The sequence below is a fragment of the Somniosus microcephalus genome, chromosome 17, assembly GCF_052327205.1.
Source record: "Somniosus microcephalus isolate GS21.2 chromosome 17, FLI_Smic_1.0, whole genome shotgun sequence".
In the NCBI taxonomy this organism is placed as follows: Eukaryota; Metazoa; Chordata; class Chondrichthyes; order Squaliformes; family Somniosidae; genus Somniosus; species Somniosus microcephalus.
This window is the reverse complement of record NC_141003.1, coordinates 49415899-49433836: the sequence shown is the minus strand read 5'-3', so window position 1 is coordinate 49433836 and position 17938 is coordinate 49415899. Positions and strand designations below refer to the sequence as shown.

The 17938-nt window shown below is 44.5% G+C and overlaps 1 long non-coding RNA gene across 2 annotated transcripts in view; it reads right to left on the bottom strand.

Annotated features, from left to right (window-relative positions):
• Window positions 1-3554, bottom strand: part of LOC147105703 (uncharacterized) — a 31207-nt gene extending 27653 nt beyond the window's left edge. For both annotated transcript variants that reach the window (XR_015081561.1, XR_015081562.1), the window contains exons 1-2: window positions 3442-3554; window positions 267-340 (exon numbers count right to left, since the gene is read on the bottom strand). This is a non-coding gene — a long non-coding RNA (uncharacterized LOC147105703). The remainder of the gene's footprint in view (window positions 1-266; window positions 341-3441) is intronic.
• Between the last annotated feature and the right edge of the window lie 14384 nt (window positions 3555-17938).

The window sequence follows — 17938 nt, the reverse complement described above, 5'->3', positions numbered from 1 at the left end:
AGAAGGTATGGCTCCATGAGGGAAAAAAAATTATTTCACAACTTAAATAATCTGTGTTATATACATGTATAAAATATGCATCATCCAAAGAACCTGGACAAGCTGGAATGACTGCCCAGGCTTGAGACTGAACTTGTAATATTCTGCCATGAGTCCAATTCTATGTGTATCTGTCAGAGCTGAATATAACACCTGTAAGAATACATCATCGCTGTAAAGTAACTTGAATAAACTCAAAGTTGACCACATTTAATGGACCGGCATACCTTGAGAGACTGAGGGCCGTGTTACTGGGCAAATTCCACAAAAATCACAGCTAAGGAAGTGGGCCTTGAGAGTTCTGTAAAACAAACCATTGAGCCATTGTTAATAGGAACTTCTTCAGACAATGGCGTAACCAGTCTTGAGGCCTACTGGCTAACAGATAAGGAGAGGAGAAAGAAAAACTACTGGCCATTGTCAACGTGGTCTGGGACACGTATGCATTGGGCAGTCTGCTAAGTTTTGGGGTTTAAAAAGTGCAGTCGAAAGAAACTAGGGGCTGCTGCAGCGAGTCGGGCGACTTGATTAGAACATAAGAACATAAGAAATAGGAGCAGGAGTAGGCCAATCGGCCCCTCGAGCCTGCTCCGCCATTCAATAAGATCATGGCTGATCTGATCCTAACCGCCAATCTACTATCACAGAACCATCTCCTGAATCTAACAGAATTAGACACACGAAATAGGAGCAGGATCAGGCTACACGGCCCCTGGGCCCGCTCCGCTACCCACAGGGCCATGACCGATCCGAACCTAGACTCATGTCCAAATTCCTGCCCGCTCCCCGTAACCCTTAATTCCCTTTACTTCTAGGAAACTGTCTATTTCTGTTTTAAATTTATGTAATGATGTAGCTTCTACAGCTTTTTGGGGCAGCATATTCCATGGACCTACCACCCTCTGAGTGAAGTAGTTCCTCCTCATCTCAGTTTTGAAAGAGCAGCCCCTTATTCTAAGACTATGCCCCCTAGTTCTAGTTTCACCCATCATCGGGAACATCCTCCCCGCATCCACCCGATCCAACCCCTTCACAATCTTATATGTTTCAATAAGATCGCCTCTCATACTTCTGAACTTCAATGAGTAGAGTCCCAATCTACTCAACCTCTCCTCATATGTCCATCCCCTCATCCCCGGGATTAACCGAGTGAACCTTCTTTGTACTGACTCGAGAGCAAGTATGTCCTTTCTTAAGTATGGACACCAAAACTGTACGCAATATTCCAGGTGCGGTCTCACCAATACCTTGTACAACTGAAGCAATACCTCCCTATTTTTATATTCTATCCCCCTAGCAATGAAAGCCAACATTCCATTGGCCTTCTTAATCACTTGCTGCACCTGCATACTAACCTTTTGAGTTTCGTGCACCAGGACCCCCAGATCCCTTTGTACTTCAGTACTTTCCAGTTTCTTGCCATTAAGATAATAACTTGCTCTACGATTTTTCCTGCCAAAGTGCATAACCTCACACTTTCCAGTATTGTATTCCATCTGCCAAATCTCTGCCCACTTACTTAGCCTGTCTATGTCCCCTTGCAGGTTTTTTATGTCCTCCTCACTCACTACTTTCCCTCCCATCTTAGTATCATCTGCAAACTTTGATATGTTACACTCGGTCCCCTCCTCCAAATCGTTAATATAGATTGTAAAGAGTTGGGGACCCAGCACTGACCCCTGCGGAACACCACTTGTTACTGATTGCCAGTCTGAGAATGAACCATTTATCCCAACTCTCTGCTTTCTGTTAGATAGCCAATCCTCTATCCATGCCAGAATATTACCCCCAATCCCGTGATTTTTTTATCTTAAGCAATAATCTTTTGTGTGGCACCTTGTCAAATGCCTTTTGGAAGTCTAAATACACTACGTCCACTGGTTCCCCTTTATCCACCCTATATGTTACTTCCTCAAAGAACTCCAGCAAATTTGTCAAACATGACTTCCCCTTCATAAAACCATGCTGACTTTGTCCTATTAAATTATGATTATCCAAATGTCCTGTTACTGTCTCCTTAATAATAGACTCCAAAATTTTACCTACCACAGATGTTAGGCTAACCGGTCTATAGTTTCCAGCCTTCTGTCTACTGCCCTTTTTAAATAAGGGTGTTACATTAGCAGTTTTCCAGTCTGCCGGGACCTTTGCTGAGTCCAGGGAGTTTTGGAAAATTATTACCAATGCATCCACAATCCCTACCGCCACTTCCCTCAAGACCCTAGGATGTAAGCCATCAGGTCCAGGTGATTTATCCGCCTTGAGTCCCATTATTTTACCGAGTACCACTTCCTTAGTGATTTTGATCGTGTTTAGCTCCTCCCCCCCCTTTAGCCCCCTGTTTGTCCAGTGTTGGGATATTCTTAGTGTCTTCTACTGTAAAGACTGATATAAAATATTCATTCAGTGTTTTTGCTATCTCCATATTTCCCACCATTAATTTCCCGGTCTCATCCTCTAAGGGACCAACATTTACTTTAGCCACCCTTTCTCTTTTTATATAACTATAAAAACTCTTACTATCTGTTTTTATATTTTTTGCTAATTTACTTTCATAATCTATCTTCCCTTTCTTAATCAATCTTTTTGTTATTTTTTTGCTGTCTTTTAAAGTTTTCCCAATCCTCTATCCTCCCACTAGAATTGGCTACCTTATATGCCCTTGTTTTTATTCGAATACTATCCTTAATTTCTTTACTTAGCCACGGATGGCTGTCTTTTCTTTTACACTCTTTTCTTCTCAGTGGAATATATATTTTCTGGAAGTTGTAAAATAACTCCTTAAATGTACACCACTGATCATGTATCGTCTTACCCTTTAATCTATTTTCCCAATCCACTCTACTCAATTCCACTCTCATACCTTCATAGTCTCCTTTATTCAAGCTTAGCATGCTTGTTTGAGATCCAACCTTCTCACCCTCTAATTGAATATGGAATTCAACCATGTTATGGTCACTCATTCCAAGGGGATCCTTTACTAGGACATTTTTAATTAATTTTTAATTAATCCTGTCTCGTTACACAGGACCAGATCTAAGGTTGCTTGCCCCCTGGTCGGTTCAGTTACATACTGCTCAAGAAACCCATCCCTAATACACTCAATTAACTCATCCTCAAGGCAGCCCTGCCCAATTTGATTTGTCCAATTAATATGATAGTTAAAATCCCCCATAATTATAGATGTTCCCTTATTACAAGCCTCAACTATTTCCTGATTGATACTCCGTCCAACAGAGTTGCAACTGTTCGGAGGCCTATAGACTACGCCCACTAGTGTTTTTTTCCCACAGAGAAGAGAATCTACTAGACACCGCCGAACTGACCACTCGCTGGTGTTAGTACATATGTATGCTTGTACTTGCTTATTATCGCTGTTGATTTTAAGTAAATAATAGTTACCCTGAAATCTTTGTCTCGAGTTGTCTGTTCCAATATGGGTCCGAGCTCCAAGTACTGTTAGACTGGAGTAAAAAGTTACATGTCTTACAGATTTTGAAAAGGCAAAAGGAGAGATGTTGTAATAAGGAACTGTACCTTGAAAGCCAGTGTATGAATAACCAGGGTCAGTGTGATGTCTGGTTGGCGGAGGCGTCCAAGCAGAGACATCAGGCAGAGCAGGCAGAAAAGGTTAACGAGGACCTGAAGGTTGCATTTAGGGTCACCCAGAAACAGGCTCTAGAGGAACAGAGCATCCGTAGGGATCACGCTGAATGTAATAAGCGGATTAGGGAATTGGAGGAGAAGTTGCAGATTCAAAGAGGCATTGTATGAGCCATGACCCCCTCGTTCGAGAGGAATGGACAGGATAGTGAAGAAAGGGATAGTGAAGTTGATGAACGGGTGATGAAAAATTGGATAAGGGACCAGGGAATGTCCCGCTGGAGGGAGCTCGGCCTACGACCATGAACCCGATGCGCCAAAGGTGGTACTTGGTGCCTGGCGAAGGGTGAGGGGATCGGGGTACGTTAGATCAGGAATTTGAGGTCCCATATAATACGGAAGAGTTAAGGAAAATGTCTTGTGATTTGAAGAAGTTGGAGCAGGGAGGGGACCCCCAAGGGCATTATCTGGAGGTAGAACAGATGGTCGTGCTGAGTGGCCTGGATGAGGAGAACAAGCGCTTGCTGCTATTCACCCTAAGTCCCAGTGTCTTTGCCGGTCTCCCACTGGAGAGCAAAAGCGGGGAAGGCAATTATGAGGCGTTGAAGTCAAGGGTTGCCCGGGTGATGAGGCAAGGAATAGGAGGTCCTTTTAAGGCCGTGGCGGACGTGGAACAAGGCCCAAATGAACACCCGGTGGCAATCATCGACAGGCTATGGCCGACCTAATGCAGCTATGGGAGGGGCGGGAAGGAGAGCAAACCTGAACGGAGAAGTGCATAACCATTGGTTGCGGACTCTGATCTCCCACAGTCTGCCCTATTCGCAAGCCGCAATGGCAGATTCTGACCCGGAGGATGGGGCAAATACCGAAATCAGGGTCTTGAGGAAAATGACCCTGCGTTTCGAGGCGCACCAGGTAGATAAAAAGAATAAGCCAAAAGGCAAGGTCTGCGAAATGAAGGAGATGGGACCCCATAAAGGGGGCCACCCTCGGAAGTGGCATCAAGAAGGGAATACCCCGAAAGGGGGAGCCCAGAGACAGGAATGTTACAATTGTGGGGGTGTGGGACACTTTGCACTTAGCTGTCAGCTCCCAACGAAAGGAAGGTCGGAGACCCCCAAATCGGAGGAGCCCCAACGAAGCGCCCCCACCCAAGAAGATATGACCACGATAGTTACCAGGTGCCTGAAAGAATGCCTGAGGGAATTACGGGACGAGGCGCCCCGGGAGTAAATCCACGTGATAAAGGGGGAGGTAGCGTGGAATCCCAAGCATGAAGGGGCCGCGCGCAGGCAGGGTACCTGTGTCCACTCAGGTACAATGATCGGGGAAGACCATAGACATTGTTGTAGAGGGAGAGAGAGGGGACTATTTAGTAGACACTGGAGCGTCGAGTATGGTAGTCCACTCTCCCTCCCAGATGAGGTCTCCCTGGTCAAGTGGAACCCCCTACGTCCTAGGAGGATTTATGGGCTATTCAGCGGCTGGGGTGGTGTCAAAACCTTTGAGTTTTAAGGTAGGGTTCCTCCAAACAAAGTGGGCATGCAAATTAATAAAATGGGACTAGCCAGGGCTGGGAGTGTTAGGTTCAGACTGGATGCTGGCCCACAATGTCATAGTGCACATGGATAACAACTGTCTGGGGTGGGGTGGACAATAATGAGGAAATAGTTGTAATACCCCCACGACATGGGGAAGCATGGGTGATAGCGCCTGCCGGACCTTACGACTTGGAAACGTTGGCGGCCAGGTTGCCCGAAAGATAGCAAGCCGTAGTCCGGAATGCAAAGGAAGCTTTTGTTACCCACAAACATGACTGTGGCAGAGTGGCAGGAGTGGACGTGCGCGTGGGGGAAGAACTGATGTCCAGGCCACAAAAACAATACATGTTCCCCAAGGAAGCGGAGAGAGATTTGGAAAAGGCAGTTGCATCCTTGGTGGAGCAAGGGGTACTGAGGCCCCTCACGATGCATGTCAATTCCCCCATTTGGCCAGCCAAGAAACCAGATGCTTCTTGGAAAATGATGATAGATTATAGAGTCCTGAATACAAACATTCCCACCTGCACTCCCACGCCATGGTTGACTTGATCGGCAATATCCCCAGGTAGGATTGATTGGGGAATGTTACTCAAAGGGTTGACGGTGGAAAGGCAATGGCAAACATTCAAAGATCGCATGGATGAACTACAGAATTTGTTCATCCCTGTATGGCATAAAAATAAAACAAAAAAGGTGACTCAACCGTGGCTAACAAGGGAAATTAGGGATAGCATAAGATCCAAGGGGAGGACATATAAATTGGCCAGAAAAAGCAGTAAACCTGAGGATTGGGAGCAGTTTAGGATTCAGCAAAGGAGGACAAAGGGATTAATTAAGAGGGGGAAAATAGAGTATGAGAGTAAGCTCGCAGGGAACATAAAAACTGACTAAAAGCTTTTATAGATATGTGAAGAGAAAAAGATTGGTGAAGTCAAGCATAGGTCCCTTGCGGTCAGAATCAGGGGAATTTATAATGGGGAACAAAGAAATGGCAGACCAATTAAATACATACTTTGGTTCTGTCTTCACAAAGGAGGACACAAATAACCTCCCAGAGATGTCGGGGAACATAGGGCCTAATGAGAGGGAGGAACTGGAAGAAATCAGTATTTGTAGGGAAATGGTGTTAGGGAAATTGATGGGATTGAAGGCTGATAAATCCCCAGGGCCTGATAATCTACATCCTAGGGTACTTAAGGAAGTGGCCCTAGAAATAGTAGATGCATTGCTGGTCATCTTCCAAAATTCAATAGACTCTGGAACAGTTCCCATGGATTGGAGGGTAGCTAATGTTACCCCACTATTCAAAAAAGGTGTTAGAGAGAAAACGGGGAATTATATACCGGTAAGCCTGACATTGGTCCCGCATAAGAGATTAGCGTGTAAAGTTAAGGCACATGGGATTGGGGGCAAGGTACTGACTTGGATAGAGAACTGGTTGGCAGACAGGAAGCAAAGAGTTGGAATAAATGGCTCTTTTTCCGAGTGGCAGGCAGTGTCTAGTGGGTTACCGTAGGGATCGGTCATAGGACCCCAGCTATTCACAATATATATAAATGATCTAGACGAGGGAACTAGATGTAATATCGCCAAGTTTGCAGACAACACAAAGCTGGGTAGGCGTGTGTGCTGTGAGGAGGATGCCGAGAAACTCCAGTATGATTTGGACAGGTTGGGTGATTGGGCAGAAGCATGGCAGATGCAGTATAATGTGGATAAATGCGAGGTTATCCACTTTGGTGGCAAAAATAGGAAGGCAGATTATTATCTGAACGGCAATAGATTGGGAGAAGGGGAAGTGCAATGAGACCTGGGTGTCTTTGTACACCAGTCGCTGAAGGTAAGCATGCAGGTGCAGCAAGCGGTTAAGAAGGCAAATGGTATGTTGGCCTTCGTAGCGAGAGGGTTTGAGTACAGGAACAAGGATGTCTTGCTGCAGTTGTACAGGGCCTTGGTGAGACCACATCTTGAGTATTGTGTGCAGGTTTGGTTGCCTTATCTGAGGAAGGATGTTCTTGCCATGGAGGGAGTGCAGCGAAGATTCACCAGACTGATACCTGGGATGGCAGGAATGACGTAGGAGGAGAGATTGGGTCAATTGGACTTATACTCGCTGGAGTTTAGAAGAATGAGAGGGGATCTCATTGAAACTTATAAAATTCTAACAGGACTAGACAGACTAGATGCAGGAAGGATGTTCCCGATTGCCGGGGAGCCCAGAACCAGGGATCACAGTCTAAGGATAAGGGGTAAGCCATTTAGGACTGAGATGAGGAGGAATTTCTTCACCCAGAGTGTGGTGAACCTGTGGAATTCTCTACCACAGAAGGCAGTGGAGGCCAATTCATTAAATATATTCAAGAAGGAGTTAGATATATTTCTTAAGGCTAAAGGGATCAAGGGATATGGGGAGAAGGCAGGGACAGGGTACTGAATTTGGATGATCAGCCATGATCTCATTGAATGGCGGAGCAGGCTCGAGGGGCCGAATGGCCTACTCCTGCTCCTATCTTCTATGTTTCTATGTTCCGCCACCGTGTTCACAGTACAAGACATATCTGACAGGTTCTGGTCAATTCCCTTACACTCAGAGGATCAGTATAAGTTCGCTTTTACCTTCAAAGGGCAGCAATATTCGTGGACCTGCCTGCCACAGGGATTCCATAACAGCCTGTCTATTTTTCACCAGTGCATGGCCAGGTGCCTGACAGAGTTCAGTCAGCCAGGCCAACTTGTCCAATGCGTGGATGACTTGTTGCTGTTCTCAGATAGTGAGGAGGAACACGAGGGGCTACTGGAGGAACTGTTAGAGTTGCTCAGAGCAGCAGGTTTTAAGGTAAACCCCAAGAAGGCTCAGATAGAGCAGGAGGAGGTGCAGTTTCTCGGACTGACTCTTCGACTGGGAGAGTGCGTGATAGACGAGGCGAAGTGCAAAGTGATCCAGGAATTACACCGTCCGGGTTCGGTAACCGCTCTTGGGTCATTCCTGGGTCTGACAGGCTACTGCAGGGAATTCATAGAGAATTAGGTTGCCAAGGTTGTTAAGGAAAGGAACAGAATGGGAGTGGAACGAGAACTGCGAAAAGGCATTTGTGCAGTTGAAGAGGGACTTACAGACAGCCCCAGTGCTAGGAGCTGTGGACCCTAAAAAGGGCTTCTGTCTAGAAGCGGCGGCAACAGACGACAGTTTGAGTGCTGTCCTTATACAGGAAATTAACGGGCTTATGCCTTCAAGGTATTATCCGAGGTAGAAAAAGGCTATTCTACCTGTGAGCGGCACTTGCTCAGCACCTTCTGGGCAGTAAAGCATTTTGCAGTATTCACTGTAACGCGGCCCATCACCCTCCTTACCCATTACACACCAACCCGTCTCTTGTTAGAAGGTCTGATTAAGGAGGGGACGGTGTCTAACACTTGGATTGCTAGGTGGACACTCCAACTAAAAGGGTTGGACCCGAGGGTAAAAACAATGGCCCTTTTTATCCCCGATCGGAAGCTTCCTGCGTGCGGAGACCTCTGATCTGGAAAAAATCTATGGACTTACCCGAGGGCTCCAGAGGTCTGGCCATTTCCACTCCTGGGCCTCTCCATGACGAAATGCGCAGGGCCCAGGTATCCCAGGGACGCAAGTCAGCCTGGGATACCTGGGTCAGCCACATGTAAAGTAGTAACCAACACATTGTAAAAATCTATTTCAGCCACATGTATGGTTCATCCAAGTGAAGGCAGGTAACACAAGGTACCATCAGATAGGGGATCCTAGGGAGAAACATGGGAGCCCAACTCAATAGGAAGGTGATGGAGAGACCATGTTATGTTGACCACAATGGTGGCGGAAACACGAGGAAATCTACGGGTGTGCAAGACCCCTGGGGATACCAAATGTCGAGATGCCCCCACAGTGTGAAATTCCTGTCAAACTAGATTGTGATGGCAAAATCGTGCCCTACCGATGGCACATTCAGGAAAGGCGGTCATGCCAACACAGTCGTCATCCAAACTGCACTAAGATCGATCATGTGCAGGAATGTAACAACAGAATAATACACACGGTGGAATTGAAAGTCCGTCCTAAACTTCCCCTTCCTATGAATAAAACACAGAGGGCCCAGGAAAGTTGGCCCAGACACACCCGAGGCCAACAAATGGGATGATGGTGATCCCCACTTGATTGGTGCTGTACCACGACATGCACCAGGAGGTAGTACCGGTAATGTTGAATCTGACCGAGTTGGGGCTGCCTGGTTGGTGCAAGCCTGAAACAGCACAATTGTATAGAAAAATGATGCAGGAACTGATAGAGGGATTTGGGGAAAAGACCAGTGAATTGCTGGCAGAATTGGAATTGAAGTCATTATACCATATTGACCCGAGGGATGGTTATGGGCCTGCGGGCACATTTGGGGAAAATGGTGCTCGGTTTACTGCCCAGAGGAATCATACCAGAAGGCAGCAGAGCCTGGTGAATGACATTTTGACCATCTTCAACACCAGAACCTCTCTCACTAATAGCCTTGATTTGGCCAGCCAAGACCAATCTGTAAAGATGGTTAGAAACCATTGAAGGAAAATTTTGTATGAAATGAATGATCAGGAACAGGAGGAATTGGAGGATGACCAGATTATGACCATACACCTGTATGATGAGGTAAAATATCTAGAATCTCATGCCAAGACGATAAATAAGGTTTTAAAGGAGGAATGCCTCTAGTGAGGCTGCGCGAAACGATGTATGTATAATGTATGGGTCTTGGTTGGTGGAACAAACCCGAGAAAACCTACAGAGCATTGCTGAGGGGAAATTCCCCTCGTGGGTGACTGATTGACATCTGATGGCGATGTCCACTTACCAACTTACCATGACTATGTGCCAAGTCAGAGGATTGGTACAGGTATACCCGGCGAAACACGAGTGTGATTTGCAGAGGCAAAGGAACATCACCCTGTTAGGGATGGTATTATATTATCCCATTCTGCCTGAAAACGCAGCCCCAAGTCCTCTATTCCATGTAGAGAACATAGGAGTGCGTCAGGGAGACCACCTAGTAGAGTATGATGATCCCCCACAATACGTGACCCGAGTGGATGGGACAACATGGGTGGCCCCAGATGTTACCGGATGTGCTCAAGCTCGGGATACATTCATCTGCCCCATGATGTGGCAGAACGTGCAGCCCCCGCTTACGGGTTCAATTGGGATAGGGTGGTGTGGAATTGTACCATGAAAGTGACTCCGGGGTGGCATCTCCCCGTACAATCTGCATAGCGAGGGAAGGGGGAATATTGTATGACTACTATGCACCGGGAGTACCAGTACGGTAACGACCTGACTTGTCCTATTGCGGCAGGAACCTTTTATTTTACCCCAGTCAGATCTGTGAGACTTGGGGCATGGGTGTTGTTAAGCAGTTATTCACATAAGCAAGTAAATATTACTGTGAAGGGTGAGTTAAAAGAGCAATTGCACCAGTATGTGACTCGGTTCGGCTTTGACATCCCACCGCTGTAAGAAAACTTGGTCGAGTTAATGAGGCGCGTCAATCAGTCCCAGAAGCATTATTATACCTTGGCCCGAGAAAACCATGAGCGACGAAAGGAAATATCCCGGGTTGGAGATGATTCGTCCTGGCGGGATATCAGTAGGAATATTGAGGTTCACCCATGGATAAGGATTAGCTCCCATGTCTTGGTCATTGTTCAGCTGGTGATTGTGTTATACTTACTGATAATAACTTGCCGCATCAACAGGCGGCGCAAACAGCAAAAGTTGGTCAAGCTGTTACAGAAGACATGGAAAGAAGGTGGTGACGACGGCGAGGTGTAAGTGCCTGTGACCCAACATTCGGGTACACAGCCACTTGAGGGTGGACTTTGTAAGAATACATCATCGCTGTAAAGTAACTTGACTAAACTTTAGATTTACTGTTACATTGTGGTAAAGCACACAGTGCAGGTCCTGTCACTTTAAACCCAGAGGCTTTACAACAGGAAGTAAATGTCACCCTTGCATAATACAAAACATAAGCCTTTTGATTACTTAATGCCCTTCGCAGCTTTCAAAATACACATTTTCTGTCACATAACATTGACAGAAATTATAATTTTCCATACAACTTTAATGCTACTAAGAACCAAGAGGCTGACTGACAAACCAAAGGTAATAAGTCATGTGGAGTTCTTTTTTAAAGTAGTAACCAACACATTGTAAAAATCTATTTCAAATTGAAGCCACTTGGATGTATTTACACTGTCCCACCACGTTACTTACTTTTAGTTGGTGGCCGCTGAAGAATCCTGAGTGGAGCAAGCCTTCCCCCCTCAACGCTGTCCAATTTCAGTGAGGGGTCCTAAAATAGGCATAAGGCCCCTCATTTAAATACTTAAGGAGCCTAATGCCTGTTTTAGGTAACTGCAAAGGTTGCCTGAAAAATGGCCCAACCCATTTTCGGGTCAGACATTTTTCAGGTGTCCATGGCACAGATATTGCGCCTTGTTGCACTCATTTTACACCCGTAAAACGGATGCTACGAGGTCTAATTTCTACCCCTCTGTCTTTTGCTCAGTCTTTATTTTAAACACTTATTTGATCTGTTATCTTAATAGTACGTCAAGTTATGGTATAAAAATGAAGAGCAGTGCATTGTTGGGATAAACTGCTCTATGAATACAGCCTGTGACACACTTGTAGCTTTAACATTCATGAATAGTAAGCTTTGTGTCAATTTGAAATTTATTTCCCAGTAAGCTACTCTGTCATTTGTCTGTATATCTTCTTTCTAATTGCAGTACCTCTACATAAAATGAGAGCATCTTTCTTTGTTTCTCTCTCTCCCTTCACCAAAAGGAAGTCTGCGAGAGAAAGTCGGAAGGTGACGACATTAAACATCACTTTGAATCTTAAAGAACATTCGAGAACTATCAACCTGCTTTCGCAACAGACAATGTCTGCTCTTACATAATCACCACTAAAGCGAATGAGCCAAGTGTCTGATCACATGCAAGTGAATGTTGATGCAGATCTGCGTGTAACATTGTGGAATATTTGTAGGAGGACAGTACTAATATTTACTGACAAGCATGAACAAGCTTCACCGTTGCTTATAATTAAAATGTACCTCTCTGGCAACAGTTACTGTAAAAGAATGTAATCTTGCACAGCAGCATTGAGTCAGAGATCTGCCAGGCTGTATGTGACTAGTGTTTGTCACATGCATTTTGGATCAGTGTCCTGAACCTGCCAAGTTTACTCCAGTTACGCATAAAAGAGATTAGCTAGTATCCATTGCTCATGAATTATTAAACTCAAATTCCAGAAAATGTACTAAATTCCATTAGTGTCTTATTTTTTAAAGGCATGATTTAAACTGTACAGTAATGTAATTTTATTTTATATTTACCAGCACCCTGCAGTACATATTTCTGTAACCTAGTGTAAATGATCATTAATCATTTAACCCGTTCAGTACAGGGAGGATGCTCAATGAGTGACAATGCCATTTAGTAAGGAAAACAATAGGACCCACGAATTTTGAAGTCACAGTGAATTGTGAAGGTACTCATCGCGAATCATTGAGTAGTCTATTTATACTACTCACTTTAAAATGTTTTCAGCGGCAGTATCTATTATAGAGCGAAGTGCAGAACTTGCTTTTTTAATAGACGTTTGAATTCTGCTGATTCACGGGGCCAAGAGCTGTAATTAGTTCCAAGACCAATTATACAAATAACCTATCTGGAGCTGTTACAGCCTAAATGTTTTCACTTAAATGTCTGTTTTACCACATTGCGCACATATAATGAACCTAACAGCAATGAAGTACCTCAAAATAAATTAACTCTTAAAGCCCTGTAGGCAGATGAGTTACGTATTTTATTATCATTCTAAATCAGCCATGATTTGATTGAATTGCGCAACAGGCTCGAGGGGCTCAATGGTCAACTCTTATTCCTATGTCCCTATGTTCCTAAATTATTTTCCTGTGTCCCAGCATGTATGCTAAAAATCTGAAATAAAAACACAAGATGCTAGCAATGCACAGTAGGCTAATCATCATTTGAAACAGAAAGGTAGGTTAACATTACAGGTATGATATAACCCATCATCAGAGGTCAGCTCAGAGGTTAACCTATCATTCTGATGCTGATGGACCAGCTACACATTATCTGTTTTTATCATTAACCATCCCTTATTGGATTATTTTATTAATATTCCTTTTCTATTTACCTCTGTCAACACCATTTTTTTGCTAATTCCTTTTGAATTTTTCTTTTCCTTCTTAGGCTCGCCATTGTTGCCTTCCTTTTTCAGTCTTCCCCAGATGTAGTCAGATGTGAACTTCGACATGGTCATTATACGTGATAAGCCAACAGCGAGTGGACATCCAGTTTGCGCTCCCTTCTGCCAGAGAGATATGTGCTTTTTCCATGAATTAACCCATCCAAAATACACTCAATGAAAGCAATCATGGGACAGCACTCTCCCCTCTGTGTCAGAAGGTTGTGCGTTCAAGCCCTGCCCAGAAATTGAGAGCACATAACTGAGGCCGACACTTCAGTGCAGGACTGAAGGAGTCATGCATTGTTGGAGTGCTCTCTCTCTGGTGAGCTGCTAAACTGAGACCCTATCTGCCAAGTTAGATGGACATAAAAAAATCCTATGCTATTTTTCAAAGATGAGCAAGAAGTTCTCTCAATGTCCTGGCCAGCATTCACCCCTCAACCAGATTAAGTGGCCATCATCTCATTGATGTTTGTGTGACCTTGCGGTGTGTCATGCTTGATGACAAAACAACACTAACCACATTTCAAAAATAATTAATTGCCTGTGACGCACTTTGGGATGTCCTTGGTGCAAGTCTTTTCTTTCAAATTTTGAATATCTTAGATTTCAGACTCTCAAACTTCAAGTTTGGAGCCCAGCACTTGCTACAACAATTTAAAATCATTTTTATTACTTAAAGTCCAATAAAGTATGTGGTGGAGAAACAGCAAAGTTAATGGGCCGGAATTTGCTGAAACAATAACGGTGTGTGAACGGCGCACGCCATTATTAATGTGCAAATTGGCCAGAAATTTATGGTGAGGAAGAGATACCCTGTGAATTGCGAATCGCCACAAGTTGCTGGATGATTTGCACCCTCCGCTGTTGTGTTCGCAAAAGTGGCATCTCGCCCTTAACCTCCCTGTGAGTTTCAAATATTTGCTGTGTTTGCACATTAATTGCCCATTAAACTCACCACAGAAAGTTAAGTCTAATCATTAATAATGTAAGTAGCTGTTTAACGATATGATAATTATTAATGACTGCCAATCAACCTCTCTAGCCCAGAAATTGAACAATCATTTTTTTAGGTAGTGTATTGTTGTTGGAGATTTTTAAAATGTAAAATTGTTCATTTTTAATTTTTTTCTTATTTTACCTTACTGTCCCTTTTCTCTCTCTCTTAATCCAATCGTTCTTTCTCTCTCTTTGGTCAGGATTTTTCTGTTTCCCACCTGCACGGTGCAGGCGGACCCAGGAGACAGCGGTAAACCTGGAAATTCAGGTTTCCCGGCATGCTGATTGATAGGCTGGTTTCCAGTCGGACGAGGAATGAGGACCAGGAGGCCGCAGGACCAGGTAGGTGCTGGGCCCAGGCTGGTGAAGTGGGGGGGAGGGGGTATTCCAAGCTGTGTGGGCAGCTTCCATCCCCCGGGGAGGGTCCGATCCCCCGGGGGCAGGAGTCTGAGTACCCTGAGGGTGGCGGTCTGATCCCACAGGGACGGGTCCGATCCCTGTTCCTGGGGTTGAATTGCGATCCCCGGGTGAGGGGTCCGATCCATGACCCCAGGGGTGAGATTGATCCCAGAGGAGATCCGATCCCCCGAGGGATGGGGTGTGTTCCAAGCCCTGGAGGGGGTCCGATCCCTGGGGGGTCTGAATCCCGACCCCGGGGGCGTGCTACCTGCTGGTGGGTGAGCTTGAGGGGCCGGGAGGAAGCACTCCTGCTCCTCCCAGCCCACAAGGATTGCTCCCCGAAGCTGTAGCTGCCTCATTGCAGCTACCAGGAATCCCGAGCCCCAGGATCACTGGCCGTCTGCAGTAACACCTGCATAGCAGGTTAAAGCAGGGCCTCATTATAATATTTAAAATACCAACCCGCCTCCTGGCAGCGGGCTGGCTGCCTGCACCCCCTCCCGCCTGAGTAAAAGGTGCAAGTGGGCGGATTGGAGGCGGGTTGGGGTTGGGTTTTAGATTTTAGATTTTTACAACTTTCACTTCCCCCTGCCTTCAACCCACCTGTTTTTTTCCTGTGAAAATTCCGGCCTTTATTTCTCTTTCTATACCTGATTTGACATTGAATTCACCCACTCGAATTCACCGTCCTTCTCAGTCCTTGCTCTGTTTATTTCTCAATCGTTTAATCTCATTGGTTAAGAAGATGCACTGTTTGTCCCATCATTCAACAAGGTCCCAGATGTCCTGTTGGCCTGCTGCACCATTATCAGCCTTCACTTCCAGCAACTTAAAGGACAAAAAAAAATTGAGCTGAAGGGTGCTGGAAAAAGTCTAACTAACCGGACACACCGTGAGATGCCCCACTCCAGCAATATCTGGCCCAACAGTTTAATAGATTTTAAAAAAAAGAAAATGGTGGGAAGAATAAATGACTATAAATAATAAATTTAATAAAAGCTTGTGAAAGACATAAATGCTTGAATACAATGAAACCGACTTAAACCATAACTTTAAAAAATGTTTTTGATTGATAATACCTTATTAATAATAATGCAGTGACTCTTGAAGCCCAACTTGAGTTACACAGAGTCACATTACTAATCAGTCGTACTGCTTTCAGGCTGCATTCAAATGAGCTTTGTCGTTTACCATGTCTAAACATGCAAAGTGGCAATAAAAAAAGTAAATAGGATGCTGGGTTATATTACCAGATCAATTGAGTTCTAGTCCTCAGAGGTCAACCTGAAGCTGTACAGAATCCTGATCAATCTGATTCCACAATGCCATATAGACGATACTTGATAGGGTAGAGAAAGTAAAGTTGAAAAACAGTACTTTCAAAATGCTAATGCAACAGGACAGGAGGATACAGATTCAAGGTTGTAAAATGCAAACTTAGGACATGTCAGGAAATATTTATTTATACATAGGCTGATCAAACCGCTGGAATGGGTTGCCATGAAGGGTGGTTGAGGTCAGGACACTAGACTCATTTAAGAAACAGTGAGATGCTGTAATCAGGGAGGAATTTCCCAAATTAGCCTGGATTTTTACCTGTTTATTTCCCTTTCCCACGAGATCACCTGGTGTTGGGTGGGGCGGAGAGTGTATATATTGTGATACACGAGGTATCACAATTGTTTGGGACAGGTTGGATGGACCAGAGGGTATTTTCCTGTTTGTATGTTGGCCTTATATTCTTTCTCAACTAAGGGTGAATTTATACTGTCACTTTTGCAAAAGTGGCATGAAAGTCAGGCAGGTGATCTGATTTTCGAATGCAGTAATGCAGGAGATTTGAGACCACATGCTGTAGCTAGTCTGACATTACTTGGACTTTTCATTGGCTGTAGCTTCGCTCCAGCTTAATGCAAAGTCACTTAACCTTCTGAGCACTTTATCAACTTATATTTTATAATGTTAGGAGAAAGCAGATGCTCGCATAACTTATTAGCTGCTCAGAGAGCAGAGCTCTGCACATGTACGCAAGCAAGTCTGAGAACAGTATCTACTGAATAACTGCAATCCAAATTGTTGTGTTTGTACCGCTATACACAACTACATAAAATAATAAAGTAGCAGAGACTGAGAGTAACTTCAAGTGATCTTTACTGGGTAACTGGAACTTCGGCACTGACTATACAAATCGATACGCGTCTGTTATATACGCTCGCAACTAAGGATGTACATCCACAAAACAAAATAGTTCCTTCAATGTTGTATACATTACACAAATCATAGAAGTCCTATTGTTTACCCCATACTGTACTTACTATTTGTATATTATTACCCCATTGGGGCAGATAATATGCTCCATGATGCCCAGAGCGGTGCTGTATTTTGGGCCCTGCTGCCCTGCATCATTGGCTCTAAGGTACGAGGTTCACTCAGTGCCAGATATAAACTTTGAATGACAATGTGGGTTGGAAGTGCTTTGAGCACTTAAAGCCGATAGTTCATTCAGTCCCCCAACTTAATGTAAATAGTGGAGAGGCACTTTAAAATGCCCTCAGAGTCGGAGGAGCATTCCAGACACTCAGTGCCAATTTCAAACAGGCACAGCAAGGAAGCCCTCTTCAATAACATTTTGTTTATCTTTTAAAATGAGCTGCCTTTTTTCAAATGGATCACATAGCCTGTTAATGATTTTTCCCAGATCCAAACATGTTTCTTAGATGTACCTTTTATGTTTGTTTTGGTACTTGTGCACAAAATCTCTTGAATCTGTACAATCAGCTCTTTAACACTATATTGCATCTACTAGCTTGGCTTGTTTTCCAGGAGCATTTCTGACAGTACTGCCTATATTGGTATTTCTCTGGGCATTTCTCCATTGTTGCAGGTTTTGGAGTTGGAGGGGGAGGAGAAGGATGAGGGGAGCAATGCCAGATGAGTACATTGGCATTTTTATGCACTTATGTAGGGTCCATCCTTGTGTTGTCAGCCACCTATACATGGTCAGCCATTCCTACCTACACATGAAGAGAACCACCTGCAATGAGAAATTACGATTATTCCAAGAAAGCCATCATAT